Below are 27,360 nucleotides of genomic sequence, written 5' to 3'. Positions count from 1 at the left end.
GGGACTGAAAATACATAACTTCCAAGATGTGAGTAACTGGGCTGAAGAGATGATCCTTCAAGAGATTTCTGAACCGGGGCAGCTAGATGGCTCTGTGGATTGATAGCCAGGCTAGCTCTGTGACCCTGTGCAAGTCACTTAACCCTCATTGCCTAGCACAGGGGGTCCCCAAACTTTTTACACAGGGGGCCAGTTTACTGTCCCTCAGACTGTTGGAGGGCCGGACTATAAAAAAAAAATGAACAAATCTGTACAACGCTGTTGGGGATAGCGAAGGCTGCAGCACTGAATGTGATGTTACATCTTGCACAGTATACACAGTGCAGAATTCCCTCCCCCCAGATTACTGCTCACCATGCTGATGTCTTCCATTGTGCAGCCACATAATCCTTTGTGTGGCCCCTTGTTCTTGTTCAGTTACTCTCAGAACAAGGCGCAACCCAAAGAATTATGTCACTGAAAGTAGTACTGTATGTGACTTACTTTGCAGCGACGCCACATACAGTGCTTCTCTCACTGAAATGAAAGAGGTGCCCCTTCTGGAAGTGCAGTGGGGGCCAGAAATATGGCCTCAGGGGGCTGCATGTGGCCCTCAGGTGTAGTTTGGGGACCCCTGACCTAGCCCTTACCACTCTTCTGCCTTGGAACCAATACACACTATTGATTCTAAGAGGGGAGGTAAAGGTTTAAAATTACTTATTTTATTGTCTAGAGTAATTTTTAAATTGTTTCCAACATTTTATTTTTTAAATTAATTATTTTTAAATATTTTTCCATGGTTACGTGATTCATGTTGTCTCCCTCCCTTCTTCCCTCTTCCCTCCTGGAGGTGACAAGCAATTCCACTGGGTTGTACATGTTATCACTCAGAACCTCTTTCCATATTATTCATTTTTGCAATAGAGTATACATTTTAAAAAAAGGTTCTGGGCTATGATGAAGTTTAGAGGAATGTAATGATGAGAAATGAAAAGACAGCTGACATTACTAGACAACTTGAGTTTAAATGACTTAAACTGCTTTTGACAAGCTGTGGCTGGAAATCCAAGTGAGACCTTTACAAGTTCTCACAGTACTCTTATCCCATCCTCTTCCTCTGAAACTTGCTTAACTGCCTCATTTTTTTAAAAAAACCCTTACCTTCTGTCATAGATCCATTACTGTATATTGGTTCCAAGGTAGAAGAGTGGTAAGGGCTAGGCAATGGGGGTTAAGAGACTTGCCCAGGGTCACACAGTTAGGAAATCTCTGAGGCCAGAATTCATCACTCTTGTCAAACACTTGGCTAGTATGTCTGGTTAAGAAAGATGACTGAGAAACTAGGAAGGAGAATAAGAAATGAAGATGTTTAGAGTAGCATTATAATTGTAGTTGAAAACTGCCTTTGAATAGATTATAATAGGCCAATGATGGTGAATCTTTTAGAGACAGAATGCTGGGCTACACACTCCCTACTTCCGCACTGAGTGCTCGGCACACCATGCCCCTACACACACAGGGGAGGGAGAAAGCACTCTCATTGGTCTGCTGGGAAGAAATGTGGGTTAAGTGAAAAATGTCTTCATGGCAGGTAAAGAGGGGGAAGGGAGTGGCCTGAGTGTTCCGTTCCCCTCTAGCTCTGCTGCCTGTGAGCAACCCACCTTACCTCCTGTGAGCTCCCATTGGGCCGCTGGGCATAGGGGTGAGGATGTGAAAAAGTGTCATCAGGCACATGGGGAGGGGGAGGGGAGCAGCTCTGCCTGAACCCCTCTGCCTTTCTTTCTTTTTTTTTTTTAAACCCTTACCTTCCGTCTTGGAGTCAATACTGTGTATTGGCTCCAAGGCAGAAGAGTGGTAAGGGCTAGGCAATGGGGGTCAAGTGACTTGCCCAGGGTCACACAGCTAGGAAGTGGCTGAGGTCAGATTTGAACCTAGGAACTCCCGTCTCTAGGCCTGGTTCTCAATCCACTGAGCTACCCAGCTGCCCCCCCCTCTGCCTTTCTAATAATTAATTCTTTGGGGGGGGAGAGTAGATGCATGCCCACAGAGAGTGCTCTGCATGCCATCTTTGGCATCTGTGCCATAGGTTTGCCATCACTGCAATAAGCTATGAAAATCACATGTAAGGGAGACCTCTGGTTCCATAACTCCAACTGTCTTTCAGATATCTTTACCTGAATGTCCAGTAGACATCTTATACTCATCATGTTCAAAACTGAACTCCTTATCTTTCTTTTTGGGGAAAAAAAAACCAACAAACCCTTATCTTCCATCCTGGAATCAATATTGTGTATTAGTTCTAAGGCAGAAGACCAGTAAGGGCTAGGCAATGGGGGTTAAATAACTTTCCCAGGGTCACATAGCTAGGAAGTGTCTGAGGTCACATTTGAATTCAGGACCCTCCTATCTCTGGGCCTGTCATTATCTTTCCCCCTAAAGGCTTCTAAACTTCCCATCCTCTTAGTCCCCCAGGCTCCCAAGTCTTTACTGTCATCCCCAACCCTCCATCAATCTGTAAATTTCACCTTTCCAATACCTCTAATGTGCCCCCTTCTCTCCTCTGATACTGCCACCATCCTGAGGAAGGCTCTCACTATCCCATACTGAAACCTGCTAATTCATCTGTCTGCTAAAATCTCTCCTCAATAGAGTTCATCTTCCATCCAGCTACCAACTTCTTAAAGCCCAAATAAGATCATGTCATGCCAATACTCAATAAACTCTCTTACCACCTCCAGGATCAAATACAAAATCCTCTATTTCACCTGAAAAGCTGCCTTTCCAGTCTTCTTATGCTTCCCACTCTTTCCTACTTCCCTTATATTCCTTGATCCAGAGACACTGACCTGAATGTTCCATAAGCAAGAAACTATCACTCAACTTCAGTAGATTCCGGGTCATTGTCTTTAGCTGTTCCCATGACTAGAATGGTTTCCATATCTCTGCCTCCTGGCTTCCTTCAAGTCCCTGAAATCCCACCTTCTTCAGGAAGCCTTTCCCAATTCTTCTTGATTCTATTACCTTCCATCTGTTAATTATTTCCCATTTATTCTGTATACAGCTTGTTTCTATATGTTTACTTATTGTTTCTCTCATTAAATTGTGAGTGCCTTGAAGGCAGGAGCTGTCTTTAGCTTTTCTTCAGATCCCCAGGATTTAGCCTCTCTGGGGTATAGTTGGCACATAATAATGCCTACTGAGTGCCTAACTGAAAGAGCCTTTAGATATTGTGATAAGCCTCCTAATTATTCTATGTACCTTGGCATTTTGATGTTGTTTAGTCTTTTTTTTTTCAGTATTGTCATACTCTTTGTGACTCTATTTGAAGTTTTCTTGGCAAAGATATGGAGTGGATTGCCATTTCCTTCTCCAGATCATTTTACAGAGGAAACTGAGGCAAACAGAATTAAGTGACTTGCCCTGGATTACTCTGCTATTAAGTGCCTGAAGACAGATTTGAATTCAGGAAAATGAATATTCCTGACTCCAGAGCTGGTACTCTAGTCTCTGTACCACTTAAGGGCCCTCTCATTAGCATTTTAGTTCCCTGGAAAATACTAAGGAATACTACTGCATGTGATTTCTGCATTCCCCAATTTCACCACTCAAGCATGCAGTGTTATGTGTGTTGAAGGTATAACCAGATTAAGGTTAAAAAGTAACTTTACCTAGACTTTGGATAAAGACATGAAGGCCCAGGGCAAAATTTAAAGCTGCAATTTGTCTCCCCCCTTCCTTCTTTAGCCCCCCTCAATTTTCAAAAGATCCAAACTATGAGGGTCTCAGTCCCTCTGAACAAAGCCATGCCCCAGGTGTCTTCCTGATCCAAAATTGCTCTTTGCCCCACCCGTTCCATGAAAAGGGAATTTACCCTTTGAAAATTCCCTTTTACATAGTAAAGATTTGGTACTTTGCCAATGCCCAGGACTAAATCCTGGATGGACAATTTCTAATCAGTAGAATTTTAGAACATATAGGAGAAATTTTAGGTACCAGTCTGCATGCTTCTAGTCTTGTTTTTATGGAAGGAAAAAGAATCATTTATGCTATAAGGTAGGTGGTTTTCTTAGGTCCTTTAAAGAAGGGATTCCTAATCCTGAGATTAACATCATTTTTTTTTTGGTAACTGCATTTCAATGTAACTGGTTTCATTTGTAATCCTATATATTTTTTCTCTCTCTTATTTAATAACCCCTAACTTCAATCTTGGAATCAATACTGTGCATTGGTTCTGTAAGAGAGGAAAGCAGACTCATGCTGGAAGACCAACTTGATCAGGGGAAGGGCAGAAAGAGAGATTTGCAGAGAAGGAACAGAGGAACTGAGAAGATCCAAACAGTAGAACTCACTTTTCTTTGGGAAGCCCACCAGGGAGGTTGATCTGAGAGAACCTCTGAGCCTGGAGCATCCTCCTGGAAAGCCAAAATGAATGCAACATCTAACCTCAGACTGCTAAATGAAGCAACCCAAGACCCCAGAGAAGTAGAAGCCCTATCCTTGGTGCTGAAAGAAAGCATTGCAGACTGCTTTCCAAAGGAATGGCAAAAGCTATCCTCAAGAACCATTGCCAAGGAGAAACAGACATTGTCCAAGTTGCCAGAACAGTGTGAACCTTAAAAATTCCCAGACCCTACTTCATAAGATTGGATTAAGACCATTCCCCATTTGGGCAGTGAACTCTACTTAGATCAGGAATGTGAGAACTCTACTTCACCTACTTAAGTCTGCCCTAGTGTAAAAAATAGACTCGAATACAGGACTACAATCCCCACAAGCCTTTGCTCCACTTCCCCAAAATGCTTTGTAATCTCATGGAAATTCTCAGGTGGGCCGAGATCGAGAAGGTATTTAACCTGGTGGCAAAGGGTTTTGGGGCTCTTTTGGACTTCCGTTTTGGAGCAGATGCGTCTCTTCCATGATATGAGGTTATCTGGCCTAGGCCTCTGGCCTAGGCACGTGTTTTTTCCTATTCTGTATTTTCTTTAATCTTTAACCTTTAATAAACCTCTAAAAAATATAATACTCCTTGCAGAGAGAAACTAATTTCTACCTGCCTCAGTCTCCCTAAATTTTAACTGTTACACTAGGGGAAGATAAAGTTGTAAACTCTTTTCTGAACAATGAAAAATACTTAAACCCATACTTATAATAAGGCAAAAAGTTCTTAAGAGAAGTACCTATAAAGGTCAAGCAACTTGTGAATTTACAAGGAACAAAGAGCTGAGAAACTTACTCAGAGCTTTTCTGGTGTGAATTACTCAAAAATTTACACCTTCTTAGGTGTGGACTAAGAATGGTCTGTCCTTTGAAAACCATCTACTGTGATTGGTAGATATAAGGACTAAGGGGAGGTGACATAGGAGAAAATGCCCTTAAGAAAAAACCAGTCTCTAAGGATGCTGTTGGGAGAGAGCTCTGGAAACAGGCTCTTGGGACAGTCTCTTGAGGACAGTCAGAAGAATCCCTCTCTGGAGAAGGATGGCTGGATGAACTGGTGTCTATATTCTTGCTTGGACAGATCTTGTGGTGAGTGATTAAGGACTGACTGATCTCTCTCTCTTAAGACTCAGGTCTAGGCCATGTTGGCTTAAGGCCCTTCATACTTATTCCTTTCTTACTCTTTCTCTCTTTCTTTAAATTCCTCATTGTATTATTAATTAAATTCTCTATAAAACCCAGTTGACTTGGGTATATTCATAATTGGGAATATTTCCCTGGTGACCACCTTATGTATTGATTTAAAAACAAGACACTGTAGTGAAAACATATTTTCTGCGGTCACAATTTACTCATCCACTCTTTTATCTACAACAATTAAGTCTTCCACTATTGTAATCACTACAATTTATATCTACCAACCATTTTAACTCTTACAACAGAGAGAGATAAAGAACCGTGGTTCCATGCTTCTCACGTTAAACACCACTTTGCCTCAACTAGCCCAGGAGAAATTGATACAGAAATTGCCCCAGATCACAGGCAAGATGCTCAAACCCAAAGAGAAAATGACCAAGAGGAGGACACACAATATAGCCCCATAGAAAGTGATGCTGCAATTGACTAATGCATAAAAACAGAAAGACATAATCCACAAGGAATAATATTTATCTAACTCCATCTCAACCCTCAATCATTCTAAATCACAATACAAGAACATGTCAGACATTCATACACATAATACAAACAAGATAAACTTCATGCAAAGTCTTACTCTCACACAATCTGAATCACTCTCACACACACGTATGCTCCTGTATAAAGAAAAATCTACAATCAAGGTGAGATGACAGTCAAGATGGGGTTAGCTGCACAGAGGAAGAGAGCAGGACCTGAGATATCTTCCAGAAAACACCAAAGATTGCAAATGGACATAAAGAACACAAGAAAGAACTGTCACCCAAGAACTATATAGGAAAAAGAACTTCTATAAAGCATGTCACGTATGATGAATCGTCATACACATGAACATCACATTAGGGAAATGGACACACATATGCAGGACCCCTGGATAAAAAGGAAGGAAAATAGAATCAACAAGCAAGATGTGAAGAGGAGAAATTGACATGGGTGTGAGTATATGCATCCAAAACAAACATGATGACAAACTGATTTCTGTAAATAAGGTTCCTGCAGGACTCAAACAAGCAGAAAGACAATATCTTCCTGTCTGGTTGACTCCAAAGCAGAACTAATGTATATATGTAATATGTATGTATCACATGTTATAATTATACAGTAAACATGCATGTACATAATATGAAGTCATTAACATATTAACAGACTAACTTAGAGTAGGAATGAACAGATTTAACCCTTAATAAACTAGGGACAGAAATAGGGTGGACAAGGAAAGTTTAAATAACTCAGATAGTTAGATGCTGGGAAAGGATAAACTAATCTTAAAATATACATGTAAAATCCTATAGAGTTATATAATTGTGATAGCTAAAACTTTAAGTAAGTATTAGCTATGTAAGGACTTTGAAAAAATTTCATGTTAGTTAGAATTTTATAAGACATTGTTATCAGAGCATTTACAAACATTGTTGCATACTGTTTACATATATTGTTTATCTCCAAACCAGAATTATTTCATTGTATTAAACCTTTGTACCCACACACTTAACTCAAACCACTTTCCTGACACCCTATCTTAGTTTAGGGATTAGTCAAGATAAATTAGGTTAACAATAAGGACATAGGTTAGGGTTAAGAGATTTTTTATTTTGGAAGGGAAATAGAGGGGATAGCAAATAGGTAGATAGAATAGTAGAGACAAAAGACATAAGGTAAGTAATACATTCAAGGCAATGCAAATTGTCAAATTGACAAATTCACAAAAAGCCAAAAGGGGAATTTGTAAGAAAAGAAAGCAGATTCATCATGCTGGAAGACCAACTCAAGTGGGGGAAGGGCCGGAAGGAGAGAGAATTCTGGAGAAGGAACAGAGGAACTGAGAAGATCCAAACAGTTGAACTCACTTCTCTTTGGGAAGCCCACCAGGGAGGTTGATCTGAGAGAACCTCTGAGCCTGGAGCATCCTCCTGGAAAGCCAGACCCCAGTAACCGGTGGAAGACAAACCAGAGTGAATAGGACTTTGCCAGAAGTTATTCACCACAAGAACATTTCCCCTCAATCCCTCTAGACAGCCTGGAATTTGATATCATATCTAGGACAGCTAGGAATTAGGACAGCTCTCACAATTGACCCATGAAATAGAATGGATAATCTGTGTGACATGATTTCTTGTTGCTCCAGTGACTGATGTACTCTGGCTTGTGACTAGAGAGAGCTACTGGTATGGGACACTTGCTACAGAGATAGAGAGATGCTGAGAGATACTGGCTACAGATAGAGAATGCTAGAGAGAGATGCTGCCACAGGGGAATGCTCTGGGGTCTGCCTACTGATCCCTATGTGAGGTTAATGGATCAAAAATTTCCTAATCTCCTCCCACCCTCTTCCTCCCTCACTACCTGCTTCTTGAAGCCTTTTGGCTTCCTCCCTCCCCCCTGAGTGGACTATAAAATACTCTTGTTTTCTTTCTCAGGTAATGGGTTTATTGGGAAACAACAGGATGGGAAACTGAGGTAAGAGGGATGAGGGTTTCCCTAATTTATAATAAGAATTTGAGGGTTTGAGAAATCAGTCCAGTAACTGTGACAGAGGGACAGTTAGAGAGATGGATGGAGGTCAACAGCTAAAATCTTTCTTCTTCACAAAGCCACCAAGGTCTCTCAGCCTAATTTCAGAAGCCCCCCACAAGGGTCCTTCAGCCTGGAACAGGAAGTTACAAGGATCAGTTCAGCTTCTCTCTACAACTAGGCTTGCCTCCTTTTTTGGTCAGTCAAACCCCCAGAGACAGAGACAGAATCAGATCCTCCTTTGGTCAGATAGCCCAAAGCCAAGTCAGCCCCACAAGGGTCCTTCAGCTAGCCTCAACTGCCTCTCCTGGGAACATTCCGTTTGGAACCTTCTTCTTGATTGACAGACAGGTCCCCAGCCTTGTTTCTTGCATCTTGGCTTGTCCTGCAAAACCTCTCTCTCTTCAAGTCTCTATCACACCCAGAGGGTCAGGCCGGCAAAGCCTGACCCTGCAGAATTTGGGGAGAAGAGGTTCAATTGTTATTTAGGGAATTCCTATTTCCACCTTCTTGTTACCTTATCCCACAACTCATTTGCCCTGCCTTTCACGTGTTCCATTAGAATAAACAGCTATTTGCTAGATCAAGTGCCAGCTTCATAGTATCCAAGAAGGGAGACTTGGAGTTTGGGGGGAGGAAAATTACACTTCTCTCCTCAGAGAAGGAGAAGCTGTCTGTCCTGTATTTATTTCAACCAAGTCTCTGAGGGAACAGTAACCTATGATTTTGAAGGCAACCAGAGTGGGGTTTACCAGGGAAAGAGAGAGGGAAACCAATCTATCCCCTCTCTCCACCTGTTGGCTCCATTCCACCTCTGCCACACTCTGGTCCTGAATACAGTGGTGGGAGACTCCATTTCTCTCCCTCCATTACAGTTCTAAGAAAGAATGGTAAGGGCTAGGCAATGGGAGTTAAGTGACTTGTCCAAGATCACCCAACTAAGAAGTGTCTGAGGCTAGATTTTAACCCAGGACTTCCTGTCTGGGCCTGGATCTCAATTCACTGAGCCAACTAGCTGCCCTCTAATCCTATGTATTTTTATTTTATAGATTTAAATAATAATAATAGCTAGTATTTATATAGTACTTTTAAAGGTTTACAACATACTTTATCAATATTATGTCATCTAGTCCTCAAAACAAACCAAAGAGGTAGATGCTATTATCTCCATTTTTACAGATGAGGAAACTGAAGCAGAAAGGTTAGGTGATTAGCCCAAGGTCAAACAGTGTCTGAGGTCTTCCTGACTGGAGCACTAGTAAACACTCTTCAAGAATCTATAACCCACACCCTCCCAGCATTCTTATTTCTTCATCCTGGTCTTTGGTGTGTGCCCACCAGCAAGTCTTGGGAGCAAGGCAGCTTTGCTAAAGGCAGGGTAACTGCCTCTTTTACTGTAAGAATTGACTATTTATGTATGATTTTTTTTTTAGGATTATACAAAGTTTATAAATGATCTTGCAAACATACATAGAAAATAAATATAAACTATCCTGCAAAAGTCTGAACCACATTAGTAAAATTACATAATTTCTGTGCAAGTCAAAGGCTTTGCCATAATATTTGTAATATCTAGAATATAGATATTAGATATCTAGGCAGACAGAAAGAGAAAGAAAGAAAGAAAGAAAGAAAGAAAGAAAGAAAGAAAGAAAGAAAGAAAGAAAGAAAGAAAGAAAGAAAGAAAGAAAGAAAGAAAGAAAGAAAGAAAGAAAGAAAGAAAGGAAGGAAGGAAGGAAGGAAGGAAGGAAGGAAGGAAGGAAGGAAGGAAGGAAGGAAGGAAGGAAGGAAGGAAGAAAGAAAGAAAGAAAGAAAGAAAGAAAGAAAGAAAGAAAGAAAGAAAGAAAGAAAGAAAGAAAGAAAGAAAGAAAGAAAGAAAGAAAGAAAGAAAGAAAGAAAGAAAGAAAGAAAGAAAGATTAGTTTTATTAAACAAGAAAGGACTTGGTTTGGCTTTAGGATTCGGGGCAGGGGTAGGGGGAACATATTCTGGTTTTTTTCTTAAGCTATTTTTCTTTATTTCTTTTCTTTTTTTAAACCCTTACTAATTGATACTGTGTATTGGTTCCAAGGCAGAAGAGTGATAAGAGCTTAGCAATGGGGGTTAAATGACTTGCCCAGGGGCACACAGCTAGGAAGTGGCTGAGACCAGATTTGACCCTAGGACCTCCGTCTCTAGGTCTGGCTCTCAATCCACTGAGCCACCCCAGCTGCCCTCTTTATTTCTAACATGCATATCACTGATATCTAATTTTACATAGGATTAGGGGACAGCTGGGTGGCTCAGTGGATTGAGAGTCAGGCCTAGAGATGGGAGATCCTGGATTCAAATCTGATCTCTGACATTTACTTGCTGTGTGACCCTGGGCAAGTCACTTAATCCCCATTACCTAGTCCTTACCATTCTCCTGCCTTGGAGCAAAGACTCAGTATTGATTCTAAAACTGAAGGGGAAAAGGCAATTATTTATATCAAAGTACTGAAGGAAACATAGGAGGTTACTGTACTAATCAGATCCATATAACCAAAACCACTGCACCACCCACATGCACACAGAGGGATGGCTCCAACTTGTGACCTAAAGGGAATGTGACCATAGTTAAAAGGCAACCAGTATTGACACTTTTCCTATTCCTCTACTGTCCAATAGTTATTAGGATTGCTAAACTATTCAACTTGTTAATTTTCCCTTCAGTTATGGACCTGAATATTTTATCCTGTTAAACATTTCATTTGGATAAAAATATGTAAATTATTTGAAAGGCTCTTAATGGTAAAAAATAATGCTATTTATTCTTTAAAAATATAGCCACACCTGCCTGGAGGTTACATAATAAATAGCATTCAGATGCAAAATTTCAAATGATGCTTTTTATTGTTCATAACATTTATATTTCTGAAGTTATTAAAGCTTAAAATTGCACTAAGACTTGGAACAAGCTGTATATCCTTGGAATTCCCCGCCCTCTGGTAAACAACAACATCACATCATAGGCCCATAGTCACAGACTTACACTTGGAAAGGACTTTAGTCCAATCTTTACATTTTATAGATGAGGAAGAGGAGGGACAGAGAGATTAAATTCTTTGTGGAAGAGATTGAATGTTGGAAGATAGAAATGTATGTTGCCAGGTTCCCGAACTCATTACATACATGCACTAACCACCTGAAAGTGCCTATTCTGGACAGAACACTGTTAGCTGCTGAAGAGAGAGATAGATATAGTTCAATGGATAAATGATAGATTAAAAAAATTGATAATAGACTAATAGATGGACAGATGATAGAGGGCAGCTAAGTGGATAGAGTACCAGGTATGGAGTCAGGAAGACTCATCTGAGCTCAAATCTGGCCTCAGATATTTACTAGTCATGTGACCCTGGGCAAGTCACTTAACCCTGGTTTTCTTTGTTTTCTTATCTATAAAATGAGCTGGAGAGGGAAATGGAAAATTGTTCCGGTAAGAAAACTCCAAATGGGGTCACAAAGAGTAGAACACAGCTGAAAAATGATCAAATAGCAAAAAATATAGAAAGGTAAATGATCAAAAGCTGAGTTGATAGACATATGAAGACAGATAGCAGATGGACAGATGGATGATCACATTTGACATCTCTGTCCTAGAACATTGGCAAGTTAAGTAAGTTGCCCAACCTGACATGGCCAATATGTGACCGAGGTAGAACTTGAACACAAGTCTTCTTAGCTACAAGGTCAGCTCTCTTATCTACTCTATCAAGTAGCTTCTCAGAGACAATCGTAGCTACTTTTAAGACCTTCAAACTTGCCATCCATAATTTTTTGGCTTTGCAGAAAAACTTGAACTCTGCTATATCATGTAGGGGAGGGGGAAAAGGTTTGAAATTTCAGCTGGTGCCAGACTTCCTGGAGTTCCATCATGTTCCCAAAATAGCCATGTTCCAGCAGCTTTCACCTGATACTGCCGCTGAGGCAAGGAGGGAAGAGGATGGATCAGGCCTTTCTAACAGAGCCAAGCAGCTCCTGGAGCAATTGGAACAGGACACCCTTCAGACCCCTTCAGGTGAGTGTCAACACCACGGCTTGGTCCTTCCCTTGGTTGACCCTATTGTGGGTTCAAATCCTAGTCCAGTCAGGGGTGGGGGGCATCTATTTTTCTCCATCATATACCAGTGTGAGGTCCACTGCCCAAATCATGCAGACAGCTGTCTCTGAGCAAAATGACATAGTCAAATGTTTAAAGTCAGGGGAGGGCAGATAGAATATAACTAGTGTAGGCATGGCCTCTGAAGGACTGTATAGTACACACTTAAGGATTATTAAATGGTGATGGGGAGAAGGAAGAAGAGGGAGACGCAGCCCTGTCAGAGCTTCAGCAATACAGTCTTGCTTTGGCACAGTCCCACCATGAGGCTGAGTTCTCTTTCAGAGTCTCTACTGGGCTGAAGAAGTAAGTGGACTGAGCAGGCATATTGCTCCTTCCTGTGAGCCAGACAGCAGTATTCTTTTCTTTGTATACAAGTTTGTGTAATAAAAGAACACCAGTCTAGGGTTTTATTGGGCAATGTGACCAACTAGTCATGTTGCTAGCAATGTAACAATGGACAAGTCAAGGACATGACTCTTTGGGCCTCAGTCTCCCCATTGATAAAAAGGGAATGACCATAACACATACCTGTTGCTATTCAGTCATTTTTCAGTCTTGTCCAACTCTTCAACATTGTAAAGGTTGCTCAACTCAGTTTTTCTTTCCACAGACCCCAGTTGGGGGTTTCTTGGCAGAGATACTAGAGTGGGTTGGCTATTTCCTTCTCTGGCTCATTCATTCCCTTCTCAGGACTTCTAGGCCAAATTTGACCTCCTGACTCCAAGCCTTGCACTCTTTCCACTGTGCCATCTAGCTGCCTCTTTACAAAGCACTTTTCTTTCTTTCTTTGTTTCTTTGTTTCTTTGTTTCTTTGTTTCTTTGTTTCTTTCTTTCTTTCTTTCTTTCTTTCTTTCTTTCTTTCTTTCTTTCTTTCTTTCTTTCTTTCTTCCTTTCTTTCTTCCTTTTTTGTTAAACCTTTACCTTCTGCCTTAATGACCACCTTAAGACAGAAAGGCAAAGACTAACTGAGGAAAGAGTTAAGTGATTTGCCTATGGTCCCATAGTGAGGAAGTGTCTGAGACTAGATTTGAACTAAGAAAGATGAGTCTACCTGACTCTAGACTCAGCACTTTGAGCCACCTAATGGCCCCTCACATATATCTGTGTATGTGTGTATACACATACACCCCCCCAAAAAAATGCTTTAGAAATATGAGATAATTATTATCAGTGTAGTAACTGATTCTTTTATCTGCTGTACCTAAGGATCTGGGGGCAGAGGCAAAAGACAGCCAGGGACCTACACCTACACCTAATTACTCAAGCTTGTCTGCCTATGGGTGAAGCTTTGTTGTAGGTCTGGTTTAGCTCCATCCCACACTCACATTGCCTCCCCTCCTCCCCAAACACCTTTTAACAACTCAAGTCATCAACATCCAATCTAGTTAGTTCTGCTCTCTCATTTAGAATAACTTAAACGGGGCATACTAGGATTATAGAATCACAGGATTTAGAGCCTGGAAGGGATAATTTGTATAGTCTAACTCCCTCATTTTACACATGAAGAAACTGAGGCCCAGAAAAATTATGTTTCCCTAAGGTCTTGACTTTTCTAAGGTCACACAGATAATGAACAGTAGAGCTGGGAATTGAACCCAGGTCCTCTGATTCCGAATCACCTGCTGGTTGTACTATATAGCCCTCAGCTTCCCTCTCCTCCTTACAAAAGCCTGGCATTCTTTATCTGCTTCTCCCTAATCAAACAACACCTTTCATTATTGAGTGCCCAGGATATATAAGGCATTGTACTACTGAAGATTCAGCACAACTCCAGGTTCTGACACTTACTGGTTGTGTGATCCTGGCCAAGTCAATTAGCTCATGGTGATAATAACAGCACTTGTCTCAAAGGGCTATTGTGAGGATAAAATGAGATAATATTTGTTAAACACTCAGACACTCTCAAAGTGCTATATAAATTGTAGGTGTTATTGAGAACATTTTTGTTCTACTTTCTTCACAGGTTAGTTGTGAGGAAAATGCTTTGTAAAGGGGGAGCTAAAGGTGGCGTTAAGGTTAAGATATGCCTCTAAGAGTGACTACAGGACCCTGGGGACTTGATATGCATCATGTGAGACCCTGAAGAAAGGTTCCTTAACTGCTCTAAGCCTCTACTTCCTAATTTGTAAAATGAGGGGATTGAACTAGATGAGATCCATAACAGACTCTTGGGTAGATTATCCATCTCAGGTTCCTATCAGCAACTGGCAGAGGAAATTCTTCACTGGCAGTCTCCTAAGCCAATGTGGTCAATGAGAGTCCTGTTTCCTACCTCTCCTGGCTTTGGGAGAGACAATGGGAACATGTGTAGCTATAGAAGATGCATACAGAACAGATACAACATAACCTTAGAAGGAAAAGTGCTGGCAGCTTCATGGACTCTGAAGGATTTCCTAAGGAACAACACAACAGAATTCTCTCTCTCTCTCTTTTTTTAACCCACATTATCTTTCTTGGAATGGGGATTAAGTGATTTATCCAGGGCCACCCATCTAGGAAGTGCGTGAGGTCAAATTTGAACCCAGGACCTCCCATCTCCAGACATTACTATCCACTGAGTCACCTAAGTGCCCAGAAGGGAGACTTGAAGGAAGTCAGAGAGCTCTCCCTGAGCTCCTGGAGACAACCAAAAAAAGGCACAGAATAATAGCACAAAACAATAATAATAGCTAGTAATTAGATGGTGCTTTACACCTATTATTTCATTCTATTCTCACAGAAATCTTGGTAACTTGGTGCTATTGTAATCTATATTTTATAGATGAGAAAAATCAGGCAAATAGAGGGGATAGGTGACTTTGCTCATGGTTATCCATGTAGTACGTTAGCTTAGTTTGAGGTCAAATTTGAAGTCATTGTCTTCCCAACTCTAGATAGAGCCAGTCAGTCTCTACCTACTGTGCCCACTTAGCTATCTCTAGGAGAGGTAGAATGCCATGTGTGAAGAAAAGCAAGTAAGCTGGTATTGGCTGGAACATATTGTACAGTAAGCCTTGAAAAGTAGGCTTAAGCCAGATTGCAACAGGCTTTAAATGCCAAATGGAGGACTTTATATTTGATCCTGGAATAAGGAGACATTGGAGTTTATTGAGTAGATGAATGACCCAGGAAAACTTTCACCTTAGGAAAATCACTTTGGTGTCTGGAATAGAAGATGGATTAGTCAGAAGAGACTTGTGGCAGGAAGGTCAGTTACGAGCTTTATTGCATTAGGCCAGACAAGAAGTGAGGAAGATCTGAATGAGAACAGGGTGGATATTAGATTGTGGAGAGAGAAATGACAGATTGTGTTATACTAGACAATAATACTGTTGTTATTCAGTTGTTTTACAGTCCTGTCTGACTCTTCATAACCTCATTTAGGGTTTTCTTGGCAAAGATACTAGAGTGCTTTGCCATTTCCTTCTCCAGTTCATTTTAAAAATGAGGAACTGAGGCAAACAAGGTTAAGGGACTGCCCCAAGTTGACATAGTTAGTAGGTGTCTAAGACTATATTTGATTTTTTTAATTGAAAATATTTTTTCTTAATTTAAATTAATTTATTTAGTCAATTTATAACTATTTCTTGGTTACAAGAATCATATTCTTTCCCTCCCTCTCCTCCCCCACCTTTTCTATAGCTGACGCACAATTTCCCTGGCTATTACCTGTGTCCTTGATCAAAATCTATTTCCATGTCATTGATGTTTGCATTAGGATGTTCATTTAGAGTCTACATCCCCAATCATAGCTCCTTCAACCCATGTTAATCAAACAGTTGTTTTTCTTCAGTGTTTTTACTCCCACAGTTTTTCCTCTGAATGTGGATAGTGTTTTTTCTCATAGATCCCTCCAAATTGTTCATGATCACTGCATTGCCACTAATGGAGAAGCCCATTACATTCAATTGTGCCACAGTATATCAGTCTCTGTGTACAATGTTTTCCTGGTTCTGCTCCTCTCACTCTGCATCACTTCCTGGAGGTCATTCCAGTTCACATGGAATTCCTTCACTTTATTATTCCTTTGAGCACAATAGTATTCCATCACCAACATATACCACAATTTGTTCAGCCATTCCCCAATCGAAGGGCATCCCCCCATTTTCCAATTTTTTGCCACCACAAAGAGCGCAGCTATGAATATTCTTGTACAAGTCTTTTTCCTTATTATCTCTTTGGGGTACAAACCCAGCAGTGCTATGGCTGGATCAAAGGGCAGACAGTCTTTTAGCACCCTTTGGGCATAGTTAATTGAAAATTTTTAATTAATTAATTTAGAATATTTTTCCATGGTTACATGACATATGTTCTATCCCTCCCTTCCTACCCCCCCCCCATAGCAATTCCACTGGGTTGTACATGTGTCATGATCAAGACCTATTTCCATATTATTCATATTTGCACTAGGATAATCATTTAGAGTCTACATCCCCAATCATATCCCCATTGACCCATGTGATCAAGCAGTTGTTTTTCTTCTGTGTTTCTACTCCTGCAGTTCTTTCTCTGGGTGTGGATAGCCTTCTTTCTCATAAGTGCCTCAGAATTGTCCTGGATTGATACATTGCTGCTAGTAGAGATCTGATACTATATTTGAACTCAAGATGAGTCTTCCTGACTTCAATCTCAGCACTCTATCCATTGCACTGTTCAGGGAAGTACAAAAAGTTAGGTTTAGGAGGAAAGATCATAATTCTGTTTTGGACATGTTCAGTTTGAGATGTCTTTGGGAAAACCAGTTGGAAACCAGTGATGGGATCCTGGAGATCTAGGAGGAAAGTAAAGAGGAGCCAGGATAGAGTCTTGGGGACACCCACAGTTAGTGAGTGTTGATGAGAAGGAATGATAGGAGAAATGAAAGAGAGAATTATTAAAATTCAGAAAGGAGTGAAAGTTTAAAAGGATAAGATAGTCAACAGTGGCAAATGCTGAGAGGTTCAACTGGATGAGGACTGAAAAAAAAACATGTTAGATTCAGCAACTAGAACCACTAGTAACTTTGAAGACTATAGTTGTAGCTTGAGGATGAGGTCAGAAGCCAGATTTGGGAGTATTTAAAGGGAATAAGAGGAAAGAAAGTAGAAGTAACAAAAATAAATATTTTTTCAAAGAGTTTATCTGAGAAGGGGAGGAGAGATATAGAATGATATAGGGCAGTGATGGTGAAGCTATGGCATGGATGCCAAAGATGGCTCACAGTGAGCTCTCTGTGGGCACACATGCTGCCCTTCCCTCCACCCAGTGTTTGTTACTGGAAAGGCAGAGGAACTTGGGTGGAGCTGCTCCCTTCCCCCTGTCCACACTGTCCTGAGGACATTTTTTTTACATCACCAGTCCCTCTGCCCAGCAACTTAATGGGAGTGATTTCTCCTTCCCCCATCTGGGGTAAGGACAGGGAGTAGGAGTTAGCCCTAAACCTCCCTCTCTAAAAGGTTTGCCATCACTGATATAGGGGATGGTAGGATTAAAGAAGGATTATTCTTAGTTGTTTTAAGAATGGCTGAGCCCAGCAAAGGGGGGATTGGGGGATCTTGTTCAGGATCTTGTCTCAGATGTTTCTTAGCTAAGTGACCTTGAGAAAGTCACTTTACTCCCATTTCCTAGCCCAATACTTACTATTGCTTCTAAGAAGGAAGGTATGGGTTTAAATTAAAAAAAAAAAGCTGAGATAAGGGCATATATTGGGTATAGAATGGAGGGAAGGGGCCAATAGAGAGATTGAAGATTACAAGTAGAGAGATTATAGTAGGGGAACCTATTGGAGAAGACAGGAGGAAATGGGATCAACATGTAGAGGAGTTAGTCTTGGAAAGGAAAAAAGCACATTTCTTCATGTGAGTCAGAAATAAAGGAGGAGGTAGGAGGGATATGAGATGAGAAATAAAGAAGTGAAGTTCAAGGTGATCAGCCTCTATTTTTTTCAGTAAAGTATGAGGTAAGGTCTGCTAAGTGGGTGGAGGAAGTGGGAAGCTTGAGGGTTGAAGAAAATATTTGGAAGAGCCTATGTGGTTTGCGGAATAGAGAACCAATTAGGGGAAATAACAAGATTGCCTTTCATCAATGAGGGCTCAGCTGAAATTAGATAATATAAATTTGTAAAGAATCCAATGAGCATAGCTTCATGAATTCTAATTCTGTCCAGCAGCATGTGAATGGGAACAAAGGAGGTGTAGGATAGAAGTAATCTAGAGTTGGAATTTGGCAAAGTATAAGTGACAAATAGTATAGAGTGCACAAGACTTTTTTTCCCAATCACTATCATTTTATTTCATTTTTTCATATTTTCATATTATTCATTTCTGTAAAACATATACCCAATAAATAAGTGAAAAATCATATGCTTTCATCTGCATTTCTACTTCAATGGTTCTTTCCCTGGAGGTAGATAGCATTCTTTTTCACAAGTCCTCAGAATTGTCCTAAATCAGTGATGGTGAACCTTTTAGAGATGGAGTGCCAGGCCCTACCCCCCAGCCCACCACCCAGACAGAGTGTCCTGCCCACTTCTTCCAGAGCCCTAGTATTGGGCACCCCCCATCTTACCCCACACAGGGGAGGAAGAAAGTACTCCCACTGGGCTGCTGGGCAGAGGGGTGGGTGAAATGAGGAATGTCCTCAGAGAGTATAGAGGCAGGGAATGACCCAAGGGCTCCCCTCCCCTACATCTCTGCTGTCTATCAGCTGCCCACCTTACCCCTTGTGCACTCCCATTGGGCTGCTAGGTAGAGGGGAAGATGATGTGAAAAAAACATCCACAGGCACAATGGAGAGGGAGAAGGGAGCAGCTCTGCCTGAGGCCCTCTCTCTGCCCTTCTGGTGGTGGGAGAGAAGGAGGGCAGCATGTGTGCCCACAGGGAGTGTTCTGCATGCCATTTTTGGCATTTATTCTATAGGTTCACCATCACTGTCCTAGATAATTGTATTGCTGTTAGTAGCAAAGCCTGACACATTTGATCATTCCACAATATTGCAGTTACTATGTATAATATTCTCCAATTCTGCTTATTTCACTCTGCATCAGTTCATGAAGGTCTTTCTAGTTTTTTCTGAAATCATCCTGTTCGTCATTCCTTATAGCATAATAGTATTCTGTCACCATCATATACTAGAATTTGTTTAGCCATTCCCCAATTGAGGGACATCTCTTTAGTTTCTAATTCTTTGCCACTACAAAAAGTGCAGCTATAAATATTTTTGTATAAGTAGGTCCTTTCCCATTTTTTTTTCAAAAGATTGGAAAGTCTAGGATAGTATAGGCAGAGTAGGAATGATGGTCTAGGAAGGTGTAAGGATTGGAGGTCACATTGAGGTAAAAAAATAGATTTAGGAGTAAAGCATAAGGAGAGATGGAATGATAAAATGATTGGATAAAGGATTTTCAGAGTCCTTAATGAAGAAAGTAGAGCACTTGTGAAGATGGCAAGGTCAAGGGGATAACCATCCTTGCATGTAGCTTGAATAAAATAGTAATGGGAATAGTAAGTAATGAGAATTGAGTAGGCTAAAAAAACTGAGAATTTTTATGGGTATAGGATTTGGGGTTTTGGTTTTTAAAAGATTACTCTATTACCAAAACAAATAATATGGAAATAGGTATTGCATGATAATTCATGTATAACCCAGTGGAATTGTGTGTTGGCTTTGGGAGGGGTAGAGGGAAAAGAGGAGGGAAAGAATATGAATCATATAACCATAGGAAAATGCTTAAAATAAAAAACAAACAATAATTAAATATTTTTTTAAAACTAAGAATTTTGTGTTTTTGAAAAATCATTACTATATATGTTGAAGGACTTGAGATGGAATGGGAGCCTGAGCCAAACTCATTGAGAAAGGAAAGGGAAAGTCCTGGAGATCAGTAAATAATGACTATAAGGATGGTCTGGATTGTGTAATAAATTTGGAGAAAGTCAACCTCAGAGGAGAATATGATAAGTGGTGGCAGGAGGAGAAGCTAGAAGTGATGATGGGGAACAAGGACTCTCAACTTTCCCATTAAGACTAATAATGTAAGATTGAGCCACTATTGGAAAGGATGGCTGGGATACAATGTCATGGTTGGGGAGGAGAGTACCAGGTCTCAGTGAGCACCAGAAAATGAAGAAACAAAGAGATCTCAGAAAAGTAAAGGGATGGTCACACTTCTGATCTTGCCATTACCTGAAGTATTATACTTTTGGTTTTCAAAACCTCTGAAATTTTGTTGTTGTCTAGTCATGTCAGACTCTTCATGACCTCATTTTGGTAGAAATACTGCAGTGGTTTGCCATTTCCTTCTGCATCTCATCTGACAGATGAAGAAACTGAGGCAAGCAGGCTTCAGTGACTTGTCCAGGTTCATGCACCTAATAAAATATCTGAGGCTGGATTTGAACTTAAGAAAATGTCTTCCTGATTCTAAGCTGTGTGCTCCATCTCTTCCTATGCCTTATTCTTCCCCCCCCCCAAACCCTTGCCTTCTGTATTAGAATTGATATTAATATTAGCTCCAAGGCATAAGAGTGATAAGGGCTAGGCAGTGGGGCTTAAGTGACTTGCCCAGGGTCACATAGCTATGAGGTATCTGAATCCAGATTTGAACCCAGGACTTCCCATCTCCATCTCTGGTTCCTTATCCACCGAGTCACCTAGCTACCACCCCCTATTCCTTATTCATATATATAATTTATTTATTTAGAATATTTTTCCTTGGTTACATGATTCATGATTTTTCCCATCCCTCTTCTTTCCCCACTCCCAGAACTAACAAGCAATTCCACTGGGTTCAAAACCTATTTACATATTATTCATATTTGCAATAGAGTGATCATTTAATGCCAATATCCCAATTAAATCATGTTTTTCTTCTGAATTTCTACTCTCACAGTTCTTTCTCTGGATGTGGATAGATAGCATTCTTTCTCATACTATGCCTTATTCTTAAAACTTTTTTGTCCTCACTCTGACCAACAATCCCTGTTACCCTTAGTCTTTCCCTGGGTCATTAGCCCTGCTTTGGTTATACTATCCTATGCTCTTGAAAGCTTGGCACCTTTGTGTAGGAGTTATGGGAATGGGGTATTCTTTGATAGTCTTTCATTCAGTATCACTGGGAAGGGGAATGAAAGGAATATACTCACCTTTTGGGAACATAGGGACAATTAGTGGATAGAGCGAAATAACAATGAAGACTGCTGGGTTGAGTTAAGGCTTTTGATGGGCATTGAAACATGAAGGAGATAGAGACAGGGGTCCCTAAAAGCAGCAAAGGCAAGAAGATGAAGTCAGTGAGCAGAGATTGTTATATTTCCAAGGTGTTCCCGCAGGGGAATTTGATCATAGTGGTCCTCAGAAACCCACTCATCGCTGACAAGTAACAGAGCTGGAAGCCTCCCTTTCAGACACTTGTCTTGGCCCAATAAAGGTACTCCAGGGGTTCCCTTGTTTTACCTTCTGTGAATAAATCTTGGCTGCTTGAGAGACACAGAGAGAGCTCCATGCCTAGAGAAATACCGGAGTTCAAATCTGTACTCAGACACTGTGTGTCCCTGGACAAGTCCCTTAACCCTCTTTGCCTCAGTTTCCTCAACTGTAAAAGAAGATCAGGAATGAAATGGCAAATGGCAAAGCACTCCAGTATTATATAAGAAGAAAATCCCAAATGAGGTCAAGAAGAGCCAGACACTACTAAAAGGACTTAGCAACAACAAAATTGGGGAATGGGTATAGGCAGAGAATGAATGGCAGGGTGTAGTACTGATGAAAGCAGGAGATTGAAAAGTTCAAAGTCTTTCAACCTTGGCAATGGAAGTTGGCAAGTAGTGTTGCTATGTCATTGGTGAGGAAGCTCAGTCTTAAGGCAAGGTCAAGGAAGAGGTGGCTAATTGTGTCCTGTAGTTTTTCTGAAGCCAGGACAGGAGGTAAGGCTATGGTGACATTCTAACTTGTATCTTACTTTTTTAGGTACACCTTATCATCTTTTTATCTGTAAGAGATCATAAGCTTCTGGAGGGCAGGAAATGTGCCAGTCCCTCCCCCCCATCTTTGTCTTAACTCCTATCACCTATCATAGTGCCCTAGTTAGTACTCTGCACATAGTAGCTGTTTCATAAATATGTGTTGACTTGTGGACAAATGCCCCAGATAACAAGTCTCACCCTATTCTAAAGAGGGAAAAGGCAACAACAACATGCTCTCTCTTCAATGCTTTTCTCAGTGTTCTGGCATTCTGCAGAACTGCCTAGCCAATTTGGTGGTGGTCTTCACCCAAACATGCCTCAGGCTTGGCCATCTGGTGGAAAGTCCAGTTCTCTCCACCCACAATAGTTTAGTTTCTTGCCTTTGGATCACCAGTGGCTGGAATAAGTTAGTGTGTTGTAGCTGTGGGTAGAGGGGAGGAGGGAGCGAGGAGGAGAGGAAGTGTACAGATTCTGCCAAAGGTTTCAGCTCTGCTCATCAGGTGACATTCCTTGCAGGCTCTGCCCAGCACCCTCCTCTGGCGTACATTTCCAAAGACTTCAGCCATGGGCGACTGGCTGCACTGAATGTATGTTTAACTGGAACCGCCCCTGGCCCCTGACTTCCTGGTTCTTAAGGAGCCAAGGCCCACCCGAGTAGCTGAACTCTCGTAAACACCCAGGAGGTAGGTGCCCATTGCTGGCCAGGTGCCTAGTTCCTCCCAAGGAGTCTTTCTGGCCCTTATGTGATGCCTAAAGACAAGGCCATTTATTAATTTAGGACACTATAGCCTCAGCAGTAACAAGTTAATGCTGATAAGGCAGGTGACTGGGAGCCAGGAGAGGTCAAATGCAAAAATCTGTTTACCAGACCAGTCTTAGCTCCTGCTTGGCACAAGGATCCAAGTTAACCAGCAAGATATCTGGGAACCAGAGGCTTAGTTGACTCAGCTCCACAGTGTCAATATCTGGGCTATGGCTGTAGTCAAAGGAGGGCTTAAACTCCACCAGAGAAGTGTATCTTCTCTTGACAGAGGAACTGGCTTAAGGAAGATCATACGGTCCCTTCTGGCTAGAAATCTATGAACCTATGCAAGCAGACAGTGACATAACTGAGACTGTAACCTAGCCTCCCAAATAAATATTAATACTACCTTTTTTAGGTGGTATATAACCTCTAAGGCACATAATGGTAAGCAATAGGGAGACTGGATTTCGAAATTCTAGTCATAGAATTCTGTCTTTCAGTCATTTCAGTTGTGTCTGACTCTTCATGATCCCATTTGGATTGGGGTGGGGGGGAGAGATTTAGCAAAGATACTGAAGAGGTTTGCCATTTCCCTCTCCAGCTCATTTTACAGATGAGGAAACTGAGGCAAACAGGGTTAACACAAACAGGGTTTGTGACTTGCCCAGAGTCATAAAGTAAGGCTAAATTTGAAATCATGAATATGAAACTTTCTGCCTCCAGAAATTATGTGCTAAGCACTTAAAAAAAAATAACTCTTACCCTTTGGTTCTAAGACAGAAGAGCTGGTAATGGCTGGGTAATTGGAGTTAAGTGACTTGCCCAGGGTCACATGGCTAGAAAGTACCTGAAGCCAGATCTGAACCGAGGTCCTCCCAACTCCAGGTCTGGCTTTGTATCTACTGAGGCACCTCGCTATCTGTAAGCACTTAAAGAAAACCTCCAAATATCTTATTTGATCCTCAAATCCACCTTTGAAGATAAGTGCTATTATTATCATCATTTACAATTGAGGAAACTAAAGCAAACAGTAACAAAGCCAGGGTAAGATAGCTAATAAGCATGTAAAGGCACATTTGAACCCAGGTCTTCCTGACTCCAGGCCTAGTGCTCTAGCCACTGCACATTTTACAGAAGAAAGTAAAGTCTAAGGAAAAGAGAGAGACTTGCCCAAGGTAAAAGTGAATTATCAAGGTACCGTGGTGTAAATGGTGTGACTGCCAGATCTGAAAGCCCCGTTTCTGTTCAGAACTCTGAAGGCAGACTTTACCTCTTAATGGTTGTGTAACCTTGGATAAATCGTCTCCTATCTGGGACTCTCAAATTTCCTCAGTAAGATTTGGAGGGTCACTGCTTGCTCAGCTCAATACTAGACGCAATGGAAGGATTCAGAAGAAAAAAAAGATTCATGCTTGCAATGAAGAATTCTTTGGAAGATGAATAGCAAAACTATGTAACCCGATAAGGTGGTAAAGATTCAAGAATCAATTAGGCAAGTTTATTTGATGAGCAACTCATCATAGGCTAGTTAGGGAGAAGAAGGCATCTGGGGAACATATCCCTAATTTAGAAGGCCACAATCAGGAAAATGAAAATGTCCTTATGAAATTTCCCATCACTCCACTGGCAGATACTATACTGGGCTAGATAAAACATGTCTTACTCATTGTAGCAGGTTTCATATGTCTTGTGGGTTATTTTTTTAAAATATCTATAACTTCTATATTAGAATCAATTTGGTATATTGGTTATAAGGCAGAAGTATGGTAAAGGGTAGGCAGTGGGGTAAGTGACTTGCCCAGGATCATCCAGCTAGGAAGTGTTCAAGTTCAGATTTGAATCCAGGACCTCCTCTCTCTAGATCTGGCTTTCAATCCACTGAGGCACTTGAATATCCCTCCCCCAATTTTATTTTTATATACTATATTATTCCTATATCAGCATCCTGGATTAGGAGATCTTTCAGTCTGTAGACTTTTACATTTTCTTCTTAGCAACTCCCAAGAATGTTTCCACCGCACAAAACCTGATTAATAGAAAAGGCTCTTATATGACTGCACCTCTCCCCCTAATCATTTATGGACAACCTGGTTAACTATTCACTAATCAGAGATATCTTGGGATGTCCAAGGGAAGAAGTGAATAATGAGCTCCCAATCTGTATTTATAGATTAGCATGAAGAACTTCCTACTCTTCGATTATTACTGACATTAATTTAGCTAAATGCTAGCCTAATCAATAAATTGATATTCTTACCCCCAAAACCAGTCTCTCAAATATTTTAATTATCACAGGTGGCAACTCTGAGACCTCAATGTTACTTGATTGAAGGATTATGGTTGTCCTGAAGAGAATCCTGTTTCAGAAGTGATATGATGAAATGAATTAGGGAAGAGAAAGGAGAAGAAGCAGTTATCATCAGTATGGGCCCTACTTTTCAATATTCAGTTAACAAGAATCTACTAAAGGATGGGCAGGGAAGAGAGAATTGATGGTTCAATTCAATGAACACTGAGGCTACTTTGTGCAAGGCTCTCGGCATTCTGAATGCTGGGCATAAAGTTTGTTTTCAAGAAGTTTATACTCTACTTCTTATCCATCTACTTAATTCCAGAATCTTAGTGGTCCATATCTTGAATTTAACAGTTTAATTATTATTTGTTAAGCACCTACTGTGTGCCAGGTACTGTACTAGGTGCCAGGGACAAAAGACAAAAAGAAAACCCCCCAGCATTTTCCACCAAAGTTCTCAGATTCTAATGTGGGTATATGGCCAATACACTCAAGTAAGAAAGGAGCTATACCTGTCATTACATTGGCCTAGGGAACTCCAGAGTGCCAGTTGGTTCCTTCTCTGCAATTTATAGCCTCAGAGAGTTGCTGCCCTAGAGAATTGAGAATGACGTACAAGGGCAATATGTTATTAGAGGCAGAACTTCAACTGGGTCTTCCAAGCTCCAATACCAGCTCTCTATACTCTATTCTATACTACCTCTGCTTACTCAAGAAAAATAACTAAATAATAGTTAACCATAGTAACCTTAAGAGGGAGAGATAAGGAAAGGCCTCATCTGAATTAGATTCTCAAGGATGTGAAGGATTCTACAACTTAAAGGTAAGGAGGGGCAAAGTGTTGAGCAAATCCTTCTATCTTGAGTCAGTGACCTGGTCTATCCAAAAGGAAAAAAAAAAGATGGTACTGATCTAAAATAATTTAAAAACAAATGGAGAGAGAGAAAGAAAGAAATGGAGATAGCTCAGCTAAATCAATAACTCATTTCTGGGTATCCTGAAGACATTTTCTTTTAAACCCTTACTTTCCATCTTGGAATCAATACTGTATATTGGTTACAAGGCAGAATAGCTGTAAGGACTAGGCAATGGGGCTTAAGTGACTTGCCCAGGGTCATACAGCTGGGAAGTATCTGAGCTCACATTTGAACCTAGGACCTCCATCTCTAGGCCTGGCTCTCAATCCACTGAGCTACCCAGCTGCCCCCTATGAAGACATTATTTATATTTGTCCTACCTTCTACCTACTTCCCTATTTTTTCTCACCTCTCACACTATTATTCATATAACTTCTTTAAATGGTTTTTCACATATATTACTCAAAGACTCCCTTTGTCAGTGGACAAAAATATAAGCTGGCAGGATCATTCCAACATTATTCATCCTAGTTAATGAATAAATACAGAGGGCACTGTGGTGGAAAGGGATTTCAGAATTAGAAAATCTAGGCATAAGTCCCAATGTCCTTTACTGTTTAATAGTGCAATTGACTTCCCCTTTCTGGCTTCAATTTCCTCATCTATAAAAGGAGAGGTTGGACTAGATTATCTTCAAAGTTCCTTCTGGCTATAAATCCTATGATCAGAGTGTTCAATTTATTTCCCCCCTCTATTTTAAAAATACATGTTATTGATATTTTTTTGTTTGTTTTAGCATCATCTAAATTTCTCCTAATAACCCTTCCCCTTCCCTTTTTAAAGAATTATACCATATAACTAGACTGTTTAAAAAAGAAAAAGTGGAGGGAAAAAAATCAGCAAAAAACAATCAATACATTGAAAAGTCTAAAAATATATACAATGTTCCACCTCTGCAAAGTAGGGGCTAGGAGGGAAGGTGTGTGGAGGGAAGGTGTGTCTTCTCATATACCCTTAGTCATGTTTATTCTTAGTAATTTTGCAACATTCATTTCCAATTGTTTTGTGATTTTTTTTTCATTTACATTGTTGCAGTCACAGTAAATACTGTTTAGTTTTTGTTCACTTCAAATTGTTTCAGTACGGAGGGCTTTTAAATTCCCTCCAAGCTTCTCAGCATTCCTATTCTTTGTTTCTTTAAAACACCATAATATTCCTCTACATTCTGGTAGGGCAATTTGTTTAGCCATTCTCCCAAGACATGGACATTTACTTTATTTCTAGTTCTTTGCTACC

At 40.6% G+C, this 27,360-nt stretch overlaps 2 protein-coding genes across 7 annotated transcripts in view; one reads left to right on the top strand and one right to left on the bottom strand.

The window, feature by feature from the left end:
- The window catches only part of LOC130453546 (protein NYNRIN-like), a 59,779-nt gene that overhangs the window by 29,793 nt on the left and 2,626 nt on the right, over positions 1-27,360 (bottom strand). The window contains exon 1 of one of the 4 annotated variants that reach the window (XM_056817204.1): positions 4,329-7,045. The exons of 2 other annotated variants lie outside the window; for them this stretch is intronic. The gene's annotated coding sequence lies outside the window, so the exon portion shown is untranslated. One more of the 4 variants, XM_056817203.1, reaches the window with a different exon arrangement.
- The window catches only part of GPRC5C (G protein-coupled receptor class C group 5 member C), a 39,562-nt gene continuing 24,258 nt past the window's right edge, over positions 12,057-27,360 (top strand). The window contains exon 1 of one of the 3 annotated variants that reach the window (XM_001378193.5): positions 12,057-12,165. The gene's annotated coding sequence lies outside the window, so the exon portion shown is untranslated. Of the gene's footprint in view, positions 12,166-22,687; positions 22,853-27,360 lie in introns of those variants that run through there. The other 2 variants (XM_056817199.1, XM_007482694.3) reach the window with 2 other exon arrangements.

The sequence above is a fragment of the Monodelphis domestica genome, chromosome 2, assembly GCF_027887165.1.
Source record: "Monodelphis domestica isolate mMonDom1 chromosome 2, mMonDom1.pri, whole genome shotgun sequence".
In the NCBI taxonomy this organism is placed as follows: domain Eukaryota; kingdom Metazoa; phylum Chordata; class Mammalia; order Didelphimorphia; family Didelphidae; genus Monodelphis; species Monodelphis domestica.
This window is presented reverse-complemented; position numbering and strand designations above follow the sequence as displayed.